The following is a 15,211-nucleotide window of genomic DNA, read 5'->3' on the forward strand; positions in this document are numbered from 1 at the left end:
GGTTTTTCATGAAACCCTGTAGGTTAACGACTTGAAGACTTCATTAGGATTGTGAAGCCAGACCCAACTATTTTCTTTGTAGTTGCGTGATCTGATCTTGTTGTTTATATCGTATTGACTACTATCTTCTTTAAGATTGGCTCGACATTTATTCTCCGATAGGCAAGATAAAAAGTAGTCACAAACATCTTCGTCTCATCGTTTGTGATTCCACAATATCTTGTTTCGCTTCCATACGATTAAGATTATTGTGAGGTGATTGATTACACTAGGATGTTCTTCGGGAATATAAGTTTGGTTTATCAATTGGTTCATGTGCACCTTGATTTATCAAAAGACGGAACAAAACTCATAGGTATTTCTGTGAGAGACAGATTATCTATTCCAATAGATTTTTCTGTGTGAGACAAATTTGTTTATCAATTCTTCGACTTTGGTTCGTAGCAACTCTTAGTTTTGGGTAAGATCAGCTAAAGAATCAAGTGCGTAGTATCCTGCTGAGATCAGAGACGTAAGGAGTGTAACTTTACCTTGATCAATGCAATATGGATTAGGGATCAACTACTATCCAGTACGAAGTTCATTGGTTGTAGGCTAGTGTCTGAAGCGACTTAATACAGTATGGTGTTCAAAGCTGGACTAATTCCCGGGGGTTTTCTGCATTTGCAGTTTTCCTCGTTAACGAAATTCTGGTGTCTGTGTTATTTCTTCTCCGCATTATATTTTGTTATATAATTGAAATATCACAAGTTGTGCGTTAAGATCAATCAATTAGATAACCCAACCTTTAGTTGTTGATATAAATTGATTGACACTTGAACATTGGTCTTTGGTACCGTTCAAGTTAATTCTCCTTATTCAATTGGGCTCGCAAATTCTTATTTGTTTGATTGCAGATTGAATTAAGAAATAGAGATGTCGCTCTTATAGATTGAGTCTAACTGTCTAGTTGATTCTCTTGAAAGTATACTGGAGTAAGTCCTCTCAGATTGCCAAACAAATTGTTGGGTGTGGTTATTAGACCCACGCTTTTTCAGTTAGTATCAGAGCAGGCAAACACATTTAAGACCTCATAAATCTGTGTTTGTAGCTGTTAGAGCATAGCTCGGTTGAACCCATCAAGCGTTGGTATGTCAAGTTTGGTTATCATATTTTAGTGAATTAAAAATCATTTAAAGAGTCGCTTGATTATGTACTAGAGTCAACTTCGTATAGGTTAGATTGAAAGTATTAGGATATGAGATATTACAAGTATTGCGAAGACTTGAAGAAGTGAAGAAGCAAGGAGCTACAACGACAACATCATCCTTCCACTTAAGGTTAGTGATATTTGACTTGAACAGTTTCATTCCCTAACGTATCTTTCAAGTCGTGCATATTGAAAACAAAACTGCGAAGCATGATTGAACTCTAGATAGACATAGTATTAAGGAATACAATGCGAGGTTTATTGCTTAACCATTAAACTTTGTAGATAAGACATCTACATAATCGTTTAAATGCTATTGTTATTATGTATGGGTATGTGGTGAGGATTTCATCCTAGGAAACAATGTTTTACATATGTTTTAAGGAAGTAAATTCATGAACTTGTTTTGTGAATCGAAAAAGAAATCACCAGGCGTTATTGGAATTGTTATTCATTGCATATCTTTTGAATAACCAATATGTGTGATTAGTATAACTACTCATGACTTGTTTATGTTCTGGTAAAACTATTCACATAGGCCTGACTTTTATATTGGTATGATTTTTATTAGTGAAACCGATCTTAAGTAATCACCTGAGATGGTATGATCGAGTTTGTAATTTTGTGTATGACCAACTCTGGGTAAAGAGGAACAAATCCTAGTAAGAGGTGCAACACATCACAAAGAGGAATCGATCCTTGTATGAGGTGCAACAAGCTTATAGCAGAAAGGGGAACCGATCTTATGGACATGTGCAACACGTTTTTAGGCAAAGGGGAACCGGTCTTATGGACATATGCAGCAAGTACGAGTTAGATACCATATATATGTGGGGAACCGATCCTAGTACCTACTCAACCGAATTTTGGAAAGATAGTGTGACTACGCACAATACTCACATGGAGGTAGAACCGAAACTTATTTTGGTAGAACCGTGAAACCCATGATTCGTGATTGAGTATTCTTGATCAATCACATAGTTCTTGAAAGTCAGATGAACCAATTCTAAACTTATTTGGAAGTGTGGCAAATCGGTTTCAAGGTTGTAAGTATGAAAGAGAACTTACAAAGTAAGAATGTCGACATACTTTGAACATGTGCAGTAACGCTAATCTTTAATTGTTCAAAGTTATTCCTTAATAGCTAAAGGAAGAACATCTCAGGATCGAAACATAAATAAGTTAAGAATCTTTTATTTAAGGTTTTTAATTTTATTTTAGGAAAATGAGAATTAGTAATGTGCATTTACTAGTTGGAGATTTTCCAAAGATATTTTCGGTCAATATTTTGGACAGAGCATTTCCAGGAATTATGGAAACCGAATTTAGAATATTTTACATATCTTGAGAATATTTTTGGTTTTGGAAATTCCTTGGTGTCCAAACTTCCTTTGTCTATAAATATGAAAGTTTGCATTTCTAGCAAACTAATCCTTCGTGACATTAAACTTCCTCGGTTGTGTTGTTACTGGTGAAGCCTCCTATTCGGAGAGGAGAGTAACCTAATTAGGAGAAATCTCTTACGGCCGCTCAGTTTAAAGTCTTCTTTGGGATTGAGAAGCTCTATTAGTACCGTGGGTGGGAAACTAGATAATTGCGGTTTATCTTTTGTTTTCGATTAATTTGATTGACTAACGGTGGTTGAACTTTGATTGCACCTAGTTTGTTTATGCTTGTGAATCTTCTCTTCTGATATAAGATTTACTCAAACTAGATCGACTTTTCGACAGGGATCTTTAGATTGTTTGTAGATCTAAAGACGTCTTCTGATAATCCATTATTAACAGACTCCGTTCTATGCGTGATTGATCACAAGAGATTCAAGTTGATTGTGTGCAGGTGTTTATTGAAGATCTAAGAAGATTTTAAGACAAAGAAGATATTGAAGATTTCTGATCCGGGGTTCATAATCTTTGGTATGCACAATAATTGTTTCGGTACAGAGGATACAACTATAATCGGTTTATCCTTGTGATAGATTAGATTAATTAGTTGTGTAGATCGGCATCAATACAATTCTTTGTGATTAAAAGTATTGATTGCAAAATCTTAACAATTACTTTGGTAATTGATAATAACATAGATCTAAAGACCTGACGAAGGAGTTTATTGAGATAAACAGAAGAGCCTTTGTCGAAATCATATCACTTGGTTGAAGAGAGTTTCTACCAAACAAATTTGTTGTTCCTTTAATGTTTGGAATACGAACCAAAGGAATTGTTCCAAGTACGTGACTTATTCATAAGTTGGAGGCGTGGGAATACAGACGGAACTAGGTGAACTATAGGTTTAGTTTCTTGGTATCAACTATACGAAGTTGGTTTATTTTGTATAGCGGCTTAATCCTGAGAGTATTCAATTCTGGACAAGGTCCCGGGGTTTTTCTGCATTTGCGGCTTCCTCGTTAACAAAATCTTGTCGTGTCTTTTACTTTTCTATTTTCACAATTATAATTATTTTTATTATAATTAGAAGTAAAATACACAAACGTTAATTCCTATTTACTTGATAAGTAATCCTATTGTGTTTGGTTAAGTACGAAACTTTTTATCAAGTAAACATACTTCGTTGTTGTATTGTCTTGATCTCGTATCCATATACGATCACAGGAAGTGTGAACCGATTAATTGTATTGTCTCGACTCAGTCCATGGACAATCACTTTCGGAGAAAGGACTTATAGGTAGGAAAAGTTTTAGATTGAGGTATATTTGGGTACCCTCGTCTTTTCAGTAGCAATCTGATTTCTGTGGACCTACGAAGTATCTCATGAATTGCATATATAGAGATGTCTTTCAAATTTTATGATCATGCCAACAATCTTGGGTTCTCAAAGGATAACTCCTTAGCAGATTCTTCCGAATCCCGGGGGAAAAACAAGAAAGTTAACATCATTTCAGTATCAGAAATGGAACTTACCAGATCGTTAAAAAAATCTGTTGATATCATTGACTTTTAAGATTCTAAAATCAAGACTCTTGAAGAAAAGAATGATCAGCTCATTGATGAATTCGAGAAATCTCTTGAAAGAGAACATGAACTCTATTGCTTTGTTGAATCTCTTTCTAACAATATCGAAAAATTAGTTCAAGAAACTACTCTACGACGTGAAAAAATTAGTACACTTGAAGATACTGTTAGAGAAAACTCAGTTAGAGAAAAACGTTTAATCAAGGATCATTCATCAGAAATAAACAGCCATCATGTTGAAAAAGAGAAACTTGTTGCATCTCTTCGATGTGCCCAAGAACAGTGTAACACCTTGAAAAAGGAAAACTCTGTTTTGATGAGTAAGTCATCCTCTGCACCTTCTTCTGATTCTCACAAGACTTTATCTAGCGTGAAGAAAATTCCCTCCAAGGAATAACCCACTGAGAATCACTTGCAAAAGTCGCATGTGCCGGAAAAGGTTATGGGTCAAGGCAATTATGTTTCTAATCCACGATGATGATCCTTCTGTGGTAAAAAGAATCACTATGCTCTTCACTGTTTTGCTAGAAAGAAACAAATCTCACATCTTTATAATTTGCTTCTTTCTACTGTCAATGGGGTAAATCGTCCGACATCTTCTACAGTGAATTTCTTCCCTACAGAAAACTATAATTCTTATAAGAATGATCCATGTTTAAGAAATCATCACAGGTTTCAAGTTCCTCTCTTTGGTATAAACTCTTGTGCCACTAATGAACACATTCCATGTGCTTATAAGAACAAGTCTGGCAATTCTAGATCAAGAAGATGGAAATCCTTCAACTTTTCTCCTCTGGAACGGATCTCTAGAGGTCCTAGACTTAGTCCTCAAAAAAATCCCTCCGATGGATTTTTAAAAGGGTTTATCAATAATTCCTCTGGGATAAGTTATAATCAATGAAAAGGTGGAATACTCAATACAAACGCATAAAAGATTTGTAAAACTCATCTCCCGTAATTCACAGTGAGAATACTTCTCACTTCTTTACCTGATTCCATGTAAGTTCGTCCTTGTGTCTATCTTGAGAGTTGCAAGGATGATGATGTGGAAGTCTCAAGAATAGTTGTATGTTTTTATGTGTCTTTATGTTAATTTTATTCGATCCTGCTGATCGTATCTCGGGATCTAATTTGAAAAGAAGTTTTCTAAATTATTGAGCCATGATTAACAAGTATTATGTTTTCTCTAGTTGGATTTTTTTTAATCCTTTCATCTTCTGTGACCGGTCCGCGAACACATGTATCCTCTTCATATGAGTTCATAGGGTTTACATAACGAGAGATTCCTTCTCCTGTTTACAAACATATATATATATTTTTATATTGTGTTATTTCATCCCTAACAAAAAATTATATGGAGAACTCTTCAAGATATCAAGAGATTGTGAGTCTTGACATGGAGGAGGACACTCAAGGAAGTGATTCAATTCAAGAACTTGTTTTAAAGAAGATGCTTGCAAGGAAAGAGCAAAACTCCTGGATTGATGAATCTGTCAAGGATTTAACTCGTTTTCAGGGTGATTCAAAGGTCGAGTTTGCAAATCTCCAACTGCAAATAAATCATCTCTTGGATGGTCAGGCCAGAATCCTTTCTCATCAACAGATCTTGATAAGTAATCAGAAGAAACTCATCGTGGACTACGTTAGCTAGACAACTTGCTCGTGTTGTTGACTTGTTGATCGTAAAGTTAGTGTTCTAACTCATGATCATGGGGTTTCCACAGTCAAGAAAATCAAGGAAATCAGCGACACCTTCTATGATGGATTCATTGAAAGGTATGAAATTATCAAAGAACAGTAATAATTGTATAGGAAACTTCTTATTCTTGTGTTTTAAGAAGGATAACTAGGGTTTGGAATATCCATTATTGTGATCACACATAGCTATTTCCGACGTTTTCATCTTGCAATGTTTTTAGATTTATTTGCTTAAATTTTAAAGTTATTTGGAAGATGATTTTTGCAGTATTAATCTTTATGGTTTCACATATTGCAATTTGTTATGGGATATGTTGTTTACGTCCGTGAACTTTGACTGTCCCATACGTTTTCAAAAGTTATCTCTATTATATGTCAGTATGAAAGTGTTGATAAAAGATAGAATGAACTTTTGATAACAAAAGTTAAGCCTATTATGTCTCTATGCAAATATTGATGGAGATAAGATGAACTTTTGTTTACAAAGATTAAGTCTATTATATGTCATTGTGTAATGGTGATGAAAAATATAATAAATCTTTGTTTATTCCGCAATATTGGTCCTTCCCTGATCCACATCTTTGTGTATATATTGTGTTACTCCGTAAGTTTTCTTATGACGAGCATGGCAGTTGAATTGATAATTTTCTTTTGTGGTTAATTCAATTGAGATTTTTGGATACAGATTCATGTTCTCGTGTGATTTGATTATGTCCAAAGAAATCCTTCTTTTCTTGTAAAAGTAAGGTCGCCCTTGTTGTTCTTTCGGGAATAACATTTTCCGGGGGAGAGTTCTTAATTGAACTTGTGCTTAATTTCCAAATATTTGTGGGGAGTGCGGATGTGGAATATTGTAGTATTTTTCTTGTATCTTTATAAACTCCTTGATGAATGCATTTAACTTCGACTATATGGTTGCATCTAAAAAGTTGATATGTTGTTCTCACTTGGTCATGAAGTATCTCTATTAAAATTTCATTAGGATCCCACTAGTTTTCGTACCTTTGCCAATTTATATTTGACAAAAAAAGGGAGAATTAATGTGTAATTTCATACTACAAATACATATGGTTTACGGATCATTATGTAAGGAGGAGTGGTTTTTCATGTGAAATGAAGTATTGACTAAGGGGGAGTGATACATATCACCATAGCATTGTTGTCAAAGTCGTGGTACAATTGAACTTTGATGTTGTGTAATAATACTATGACATTGTATAACAATGATTAAGAACAACTGTTTTCTCATTGTTATCGCTACGGATCTTCAACAACTATGATGCTGAGTTGAACACCTTTAGAATCATGGAGTATTTGGAAGTGACGAATATTTCGAGTAATATTGAAGAGCCAAGGAGATCAAGCATTTGGATGAGAAGCTACAAAGTTTTATTTATTTTTTAATCCATATGTATTGATAGTTTTTCCACTAAAATTGACAAAGAGGGAGATTGTTAGAGCATTGCTCAGTCGAACTCGCAAGCGTTGCTATCTCAAGGTTATTTGTCAACGTTAGTGATCAAAACTATAAGTCTTGATTTCTAGTCTACTTATAGATGTCTCGGACTAGGATATAGATTGTGTAGTTGAGCATTAGACTTCACGACGTTCATCATTTGAAGATGAAAAACTGCTAAGGAGAGCTTGTGGAACTTCATGATCAACAAAAGGTATGTGGAGACTGAAACTCATATACCACTTGGAAAGTCTATTTATACTATATCTCCTATATTGAGACATAAGTCGTAGCGCTATATAGTTTCCTACTATGCACATTTGATATTTCGAGCTGAGTTTAATGATGAGTGCCAAATATTGTATATATTTATCCCTTTTTGTTGGCATTTAACTCATCTTTTGTGCATTAATTCTACATTTTATCCCATATTCTGTATTTTCATTGTTTTCAAGAATAAATATTTTTCTTACTTAATTTTGCATTTTTAGGTAATAAATAAAGTCTGGATGACTTGCGGAGCGGAAAAGAGCAGAAAAGTAGTGAAAAGCCGGGAGGAATTACACAAGGAAGCCGCGAAGAATGTTGTGCACAAGACCAAAAGGCTAGAAATGGGCTCAAGAAGGAAGAATTGTGCTTAAAGAAGATATGGGCTTGGCATACCCAAGGCCCAAAACCCTTACCCAAACCCATTTTCTATATCCATACCCGCCTCCATTCTCAGCCGTTAGATCGGATCCATTTCATCATCCGATGGTCGCTCCTTCATCGCGCATCAAAATCTGAAGCTCCTATCAAACACCATAGTGCCTAAATTCCAAGCCATCAGATTAGATTGCAGTTGAATCCTACGGTCGCTCCTATGCCTGTGCATCAAATCCCGATGATTCCGATCAACACTACAACACCTAACCTAATCTCGCACCGTTGACTTCGTTGTATTTTACATCCTACGGTCGCTACAAGCTTCTTCTTTCTTAGCCGTCCGATCCACCTACCATCTCCATATCCAGCGGCTTCAGCTCGCGGTACACCCATCTTGATGCACCGCTCAACACCCTAGTACTGGAACCCTATACACCCTAAACAAACGCATCCCTTCTCCCAAAATCAACTGAGCTTCCTTCTTCCCCGACATTTGCAGAGCCACCTCTCTGCCATCACCTTCCCCGACCACTTCCAGCCACCACCTCACCTCTGCAACACCATCACTTCTTCACCAACATCATCAGTACCTCCCCAGTCCGTTCCTTTATCTCTCTAGCCATCTATGTTAGTGACTTCTCACCATTCTAAACCCTAGGTTGGAAATCACTAAAATAGATGAGGCTCTAGACATCAATCGAACACAGGAGAGGAAGCAGGAAGATCAGAGGAGGAATGGGTCGAAGATAAGAGAGTCAATTCCTCGACTTTGGGTAATGAAAGTTAAACCCTAATTTTTGGGATTTGGGGGAAACCCTAATTTTAATGTTTGGGTATAAATTGAGGGTTGGGTATCACTGTTAGAGGTGTTCTTGGACTAGCCAAGTTACCAATTAGGTTTAATTTCAATTTTTGGTTTAATTCCAATTTTAATTTCACTGTTAATTTTTAGGGTTCTTGTTTTGCAATTTTCATTCCCTGTTTAGTAGTTTAAATGTTGTGCTGTTCCTGTTAAATGTGTGATGTTCCTGTTAATGTGTGTTGTTTACATGTGTTGTTCCTGTTTTGCCATCCTAAGTTGTTCCTGTTAAATGTGTTGTTCCTGTTAAATGTGTGTTGTTTAAATGTGTGTTGTTCCTGTTAATCAAGTTTAGTTTAGAATCCATGGAAGTTGAGCTCATTGAGAAATGGGGGGAATTTAGTGTCCAATGTTGCTTGTGATTGACTGTGCTGTTAAAAGACAGTCAATTCTAGGAGCAAAACAGTGGACAAGCTTCTTCTCCTCCCATTCCATTTGTATGTCTAGGATCTTGCCATTTTATTTTTGTATCTTGTTCTTTCTTTACACTTTGCCTTAGGCTAACTGCCTTTGTGCCATCCTTTCACACTCTTGCCTTTGGCTCACAGCCATTGTTTAGCTCTAGTATCACTGTTTTTCTTCACATTTTCACACACTGTTTTCCACCATTTTTCTCACTGTCTTTCTTTTGCTGTTTAGTTTTTAGTCTGTTTAATCTTTGCTGTTTTTGCCATTCTTTTGTTCTCTGGTTTGCTTCCAATTTGGCCTAGAGCCACTGTTTACACTCCTCTTTTGCTACTAAGCCAGAAGCCCATAAGTCCAAAGCCTGGGTTTTTAACCATTGGCCCTTTACAAACCAAAGCCCAGGTCTAATCAAAAGACCACAGTCCACTGTTAGCTCAATCCCATTGAGCCTAAAAGCCCAGAGCACAACTTGGGCTCACCAGAAGACCAAAACAAGGTTTAATACCTAAAGCCCATAGTCCACATTTCTGAGCCCAAGCTCAGTTCAATCCATTTCAAAATCATTCAAAGGCCCAAAACAGTTCTCATCATTACAAACAAACCCCCTAAGCCCAAAACCCAAAAAGGTTTCATAAGTTAACCAACGACAATTTAGGAGCCCAAAATAGCTAGAAAACTCCAAAACACACCCAGTCTCTGTGGATCGACCCGTACTTGCACGAGCTACAACTGACGACCGTGCACTTGCGGTATTACTGTAGGCCCGCGTTTTCATTACGCTTCAATTTATACGCTTTCCCGGGCCCACCAAGTTTTTGGCGCCGCTGCCGGGGATTGGTGCTGTGTTTTTCTTGTTGTTTTATTAGCTATTTTTGTATTTCATTTCATCGCACTTGCATCTGCATCTGCTTCACTTCATTTGCTGTTGGACCTGCTGTTCTGAACCTGTTTTCCTCTGCTGGGACGCCACCAAGGAAAAGAACCAAAGCCCAACTGGGTTTTTGCAACAATATCAGAGCAGCTGGGCTGTGCTAAAAAGGTAACCCATTTAAGAGAACCCGAATTGTGGGCTTCCAATTTTTTTTAATTGTGGGCTTGTAATATTAAAGCCAATTTTTGGGCTTCTTTTATTTTTTGTTGGGTTTGTAATAATTTATTTGTGGGCTTGTTTGTTTAATTTGTGGGCTTGTATTTAATTTTTGTGAGCTTGTTTAATTTGGACTTGTATTTTGTATTCTGGGTTTAAACCCAGCTGAGCTTGTAACCGATTGTGGGCTTGTTTCCACTCAAGAGTGGACCTCGAAACCAAAGTTTTAAAACAAACGTCGGGCCTTAACCAACTGGGCCAAATTAAACTTTCAAAATTAAAACTTAGTGTTTCGTGGGCCGCAGCCTTCCTCCCATTCCATTAGAGGACCAACAGTGGGCGTGCTCCCATTTCAAAAACCAAATTTTATTTTCTTCATTTTATTGTTCTTAAAAAAAAAAAAAAAAAAAAAAATTCTTTTGCTCCCAATTTTAAAACCAAATTTTCTCTTGCTCCCATTTTAAACCAAATTTTCAAATGTCTCCCACCAAAACCAAATTTTTCCCAAAAATCCAAACCCTTTAAAAAACCAAATTTTGAGCTTTGTAAACTCTTTACTTAGCTTTTGAGCCAATCATGAATAGATCTTTTTCTACAGTTGGGGAGTACAACAAATCCCTTAGAGAACTTGCATATGGACAAACTTCACGTTATGAACCTTCCACGGACCATGATGTCAATAGTCATAGGAATTATTATGGACATCTTCAAAGTCCCGAGCCGCAATACATGAACCCTAATGACTATTCATACATGCATCATTCATCGCAACGTGAAAATGAACATTCTGCTAGACCCTCACTCACACAATCATCACTTATGGATCAAATAGAAGCTCGAATCACAGCTTTAGAAATGCAATCACATGAGGAATCTGTCACATCTAATTTTCTTAGGCAACCTGAAATCTATGCATGTCCCGCATGTGGTAGTTTAGACCACCCTGTTGAGAATCGTCATATTTTGCATAATTTTAGGCAATCTAGAGAAAATCCAAGGTATGAAATGCCCATAAATTGTGAGAATGGTAGTCATTGGGACCATAATCAATCCTTTGAGGGTTGCGATCAATATTTTGTAAACCCTAATGACCATGCACACATGTACCAATTACCACAATTTGAACATGAAGAATTTTGTACTCCCATGAATTTAGACTCCACCACAGAAGCTTTCAGACTCAGTGAGCAAGACTATGATAGATCTACATCACGAATTCATGCATCTTTAGATCAGATTTTGCTTCACCTACAAAAGGAGGAAATTCATGAGGAAATGTATGTTGTCCCTAATGAAGTGTCTAGTCCCATTCATGTAAATAATGTTGAATATGAACCTAATTTAGAGGAACATGAATCGACTAATGACACCACCACTGTTAATGAGGACCAATATGCATGCTACCATGATGATGATTATGATGATTATGATGATATGTTAGAAGAACATGAAAATATTGTGGAACCGGTTGGTTCAAAAACATATGGCTTCTCGCCCTCGACCTTCATGCATGTTGTTCTTTCTAATACTCATTGTAATTCATATGATTTTGATATTGACATGGGATTCGTACAATTATTCTGTGAAGATGAGCATGACATAGGAATAGTTGAATCTTCTGTAGACACTAATGTTAATATGCATGAAAATAGATTTGATGTGTTTGATTCTCTACCTAGGTCACATTGTGATATTTCTCCTGATTTGCCGATGCATGAGAATGAATCTTTTGATGATGTTGATGACTCTGATTGTGATCTTGCCAATTTGTTTGATGATTGTGAGCATGTTGTGACACGTGTAGAAGACTTAGGAGATGTTGATGTGATTAGTAATGACGCACCTATTCTCCTACATAAGTCACAATCTGATGGCCTTCCACCCAACCTAGATTTGATTTGTACCCATATTGTCAAACCGATTTTTCTGAAAATTCCTAATCTAGGATTGGAACTGTATGCTTCCCAAGTCCTTTTGGACTATTTTGCTTCTAAGTATAATATCTTTGAGGAACCACAGTTGGAAATTGCATGTTTGCCCGTCCCTAGCACAGTTCACTTTGAGCTAGACCTTGTACATGATGAACCCCTGCGCGATTTTGTTTTCAAAATTATATCTTCTGTAAAATCCAGGTTTGGGGGTAGCTCATTTTGTTTCACAGCTTCACTTGCATGCCTATCATATTATTATTGTGTGAAGCTGTTGAAACCTCTACACTTTGTCTTTTGGGTTGATCCTCAACTCTTTAGATTGTTAGTGTATGGTGAATTTTTGTATATAATCCAATAGATAAAATTTTAAAAAATCATTTTGTTCCTTTTGTATATATTTTGCTAATCCAATATGATCTCGGCTGAAATATGTTGGATTGTTTGCCTTGAATAACGGAGTTTTAATTCTGCTTTCGCCGAAATCGGGTATTCTCTCTCCTTTTACTCTACTCAGCATGTCCCTTTCCATATGTTGCATTCTAATTCTTTCCATATTTTGAAACATTGAGGACAATGTTTAGTTTAGGTTTGGGGGTATAGAGTAGATACTTTGATAATATGCCATAATTGAAAACAAAACTCCATCTTTTTGAAAAAATTGAAAAATTCCAAAAAAATTGAAAAATCAAAATTCAAAAAAAAAAAAATTAAAAAATTAAAAAAAATCATAAAAATGGAGCTCATTTACCTTGAAATGTTGACTCTTGTGCAAATATGTAATTATTAGGAGTCTTAGTCTAGATATTTAGGCACCCTGATTCTAGCACAATTCACATTGTGATAAGAAATTTGCACGCGCACGATCTACCAATACATGTATGGCCTCGATCTTCAAGGTGTTTGATAGGAAGTTACGATTGCCAATCACTTTAGAATACTGAACGAAACTTGACTAGCTTGTTCTTTGGTTGGTTGGGATAGAAGGTGGAGGTTACATTAAGAAAGACAACCATCGAATTTAACTGGGTGCATCAAAAAGGGCTACCTCTTGCAAAGTGTCATGTAATTTTTGTTTCTTTTTGTTATGTATCAAAAGAGCTACCTTATGTAAAAAATTTCAAGTTCTTCTCCAAAAAAAAAAAAAAAAAAAAAACGATGTATATATTCAGAAAAAAAAAAAATATATATATATCAGAAAAATACAAAAAAATCAAGTATTTATCAATTCCATCATCTCTTGTTCCAAAAATAAAAGAGAGTAGTCAATGTAAATAAGAGTCATGTAAAGAGTCATCTTTTGTTTTATTGTAATAAGCAAGGAGGGTGTATGCCGTTGATGTACAACGCGAGTAATTGTGAAATACCTCCAACTCATTCACAATTCTCGTAAAGTCCGGACAGCTAGCTAGATTTCGACCTTGGTTCTTAGCCTGAGAAACTATCTCTTGGTGATTAGTAGTCATAACTTCAGATCTTTCTTTACACATGTGTAGATACACTTTACACTCTTATCACATGTCTTTTTTTGTTATCAGTGCTAGGATTGTGCCTTCGATACCTAGATTGACATCTCCATTTTGCTGTGAGCTTAACTGACTTGCACATGTCACATTTGATGGAATCTGAGCTCATATTTTGTCCTTAGGTTTTGTAGGTACACCTCTGGTAAACCTTCACGAGACTTCAACTCGTCCACTAGGGACACTTAGTGGTTTAAAAGGCTTAGTGCATACGCTAAATGCATTCGAGAGACCAGCGACAGTGGTATAGTTAGGATTTCCTTAGTTTTGTTTTACTTGAGGACAAGTAAAATTCAGGTTTGGGGGTATTTGATGAGTGCCAAATATTGTATATATCTATCCCTTTTTGTTGGCATTTAACTCATCTTTTGTGCATTAATTCTACATTTTATCCCATATTCTGTATTTTCATTGTTTTCAAGAATAAATATTGTTCTTACTTAATTTTGCATTTTTAGGTAATAAATAAAGTCTGGATGACTTGCGGAGCGGAAAAGAGCAGAAAAGTAGTGAAAAGCCGGGAGGAATTACACAAGGAAGCCGCGAAGAATGTTGTGCACAAGACCAAAAGGCTAGAAATGGGCTCAAGAAGGAAGAATTGTGCTTAAAGAAGATATGGGCTTGGCATACCCAAGGCCCAAAACCCTTACCCAAACCCATTTTCTATATCCATACCCGCCTCCATTCTCAGCCGTTAGATCGGATCCATTTCATCATCCGATGGTCGCTCCTTCATCGCGCATCAAAATCTGAAGCTCCTATCAAACACCATAGTGCCTAAATTCCAAGCCATCAGATTAGATTGCAGTTGAATCCTACGGTCGCTCCTATGCCTGTGCATCAAATCCCGATGATTCCGATCAACACTACAACACCTAACCTAATCTCGCACCGTTGACTTCGTTGTATTTTACATCCTACGGTCGCTACAAGCTTCTTCTTTCTTAGCCGTCCGATCCACCTACCATCTCCATATCCAGCGGCTTCAGCTCGCGGTACACCCATCTTGATGCACCGCTCAACACCCTAGTACTGGAACCCTATACACCCTAAACAAACGCATCCCTTCTCCCAAAATCAACTGAGCTTCCTTCTTCCCCGACATTTGCAGAGCCACCTCTCTGCCATCACCTTCCCCGACCACTTCCAGCCACCACCTCACCTCTGCAACACCATCACTTCTTCACCAACATCATCAGTACCTCCCCAGTCCGTTCCTTTATCTCTCTAGCCATCTATGTTAGTGACTTCTCACCATTCTAAACCCTAGGTTGGAAATCACTAAAATAGATGAGGCTCTAGACATCAATCGAACACAGGAGAGGAAGCAGGAAGATCAGAGGAGGAATGGGTCGAAGATAAGAGAGTCAATTCCTCGATTTTGGGTAATGAAAGTTAAACCCTAATTTTTGGGATTTGGGGGAAACCCTAATTTTAATGTTTGGGTATAAA

Source organism: Papaver somniferum, chromosome 2 (assembly GCF_003573695.1).
Source record: "Papaver somniferum cultivar HN1 chromosome 2, ASM357369v1, whole genome shotgun sequence".
NCBI classification, from domain to species: domain Eukaryota; kingdom Viridiplantae; phylum Streptophyta; class Magnoliopsida; order Ranunculales; family Papaveraceae; genus Papaver; species Papaver somniferum.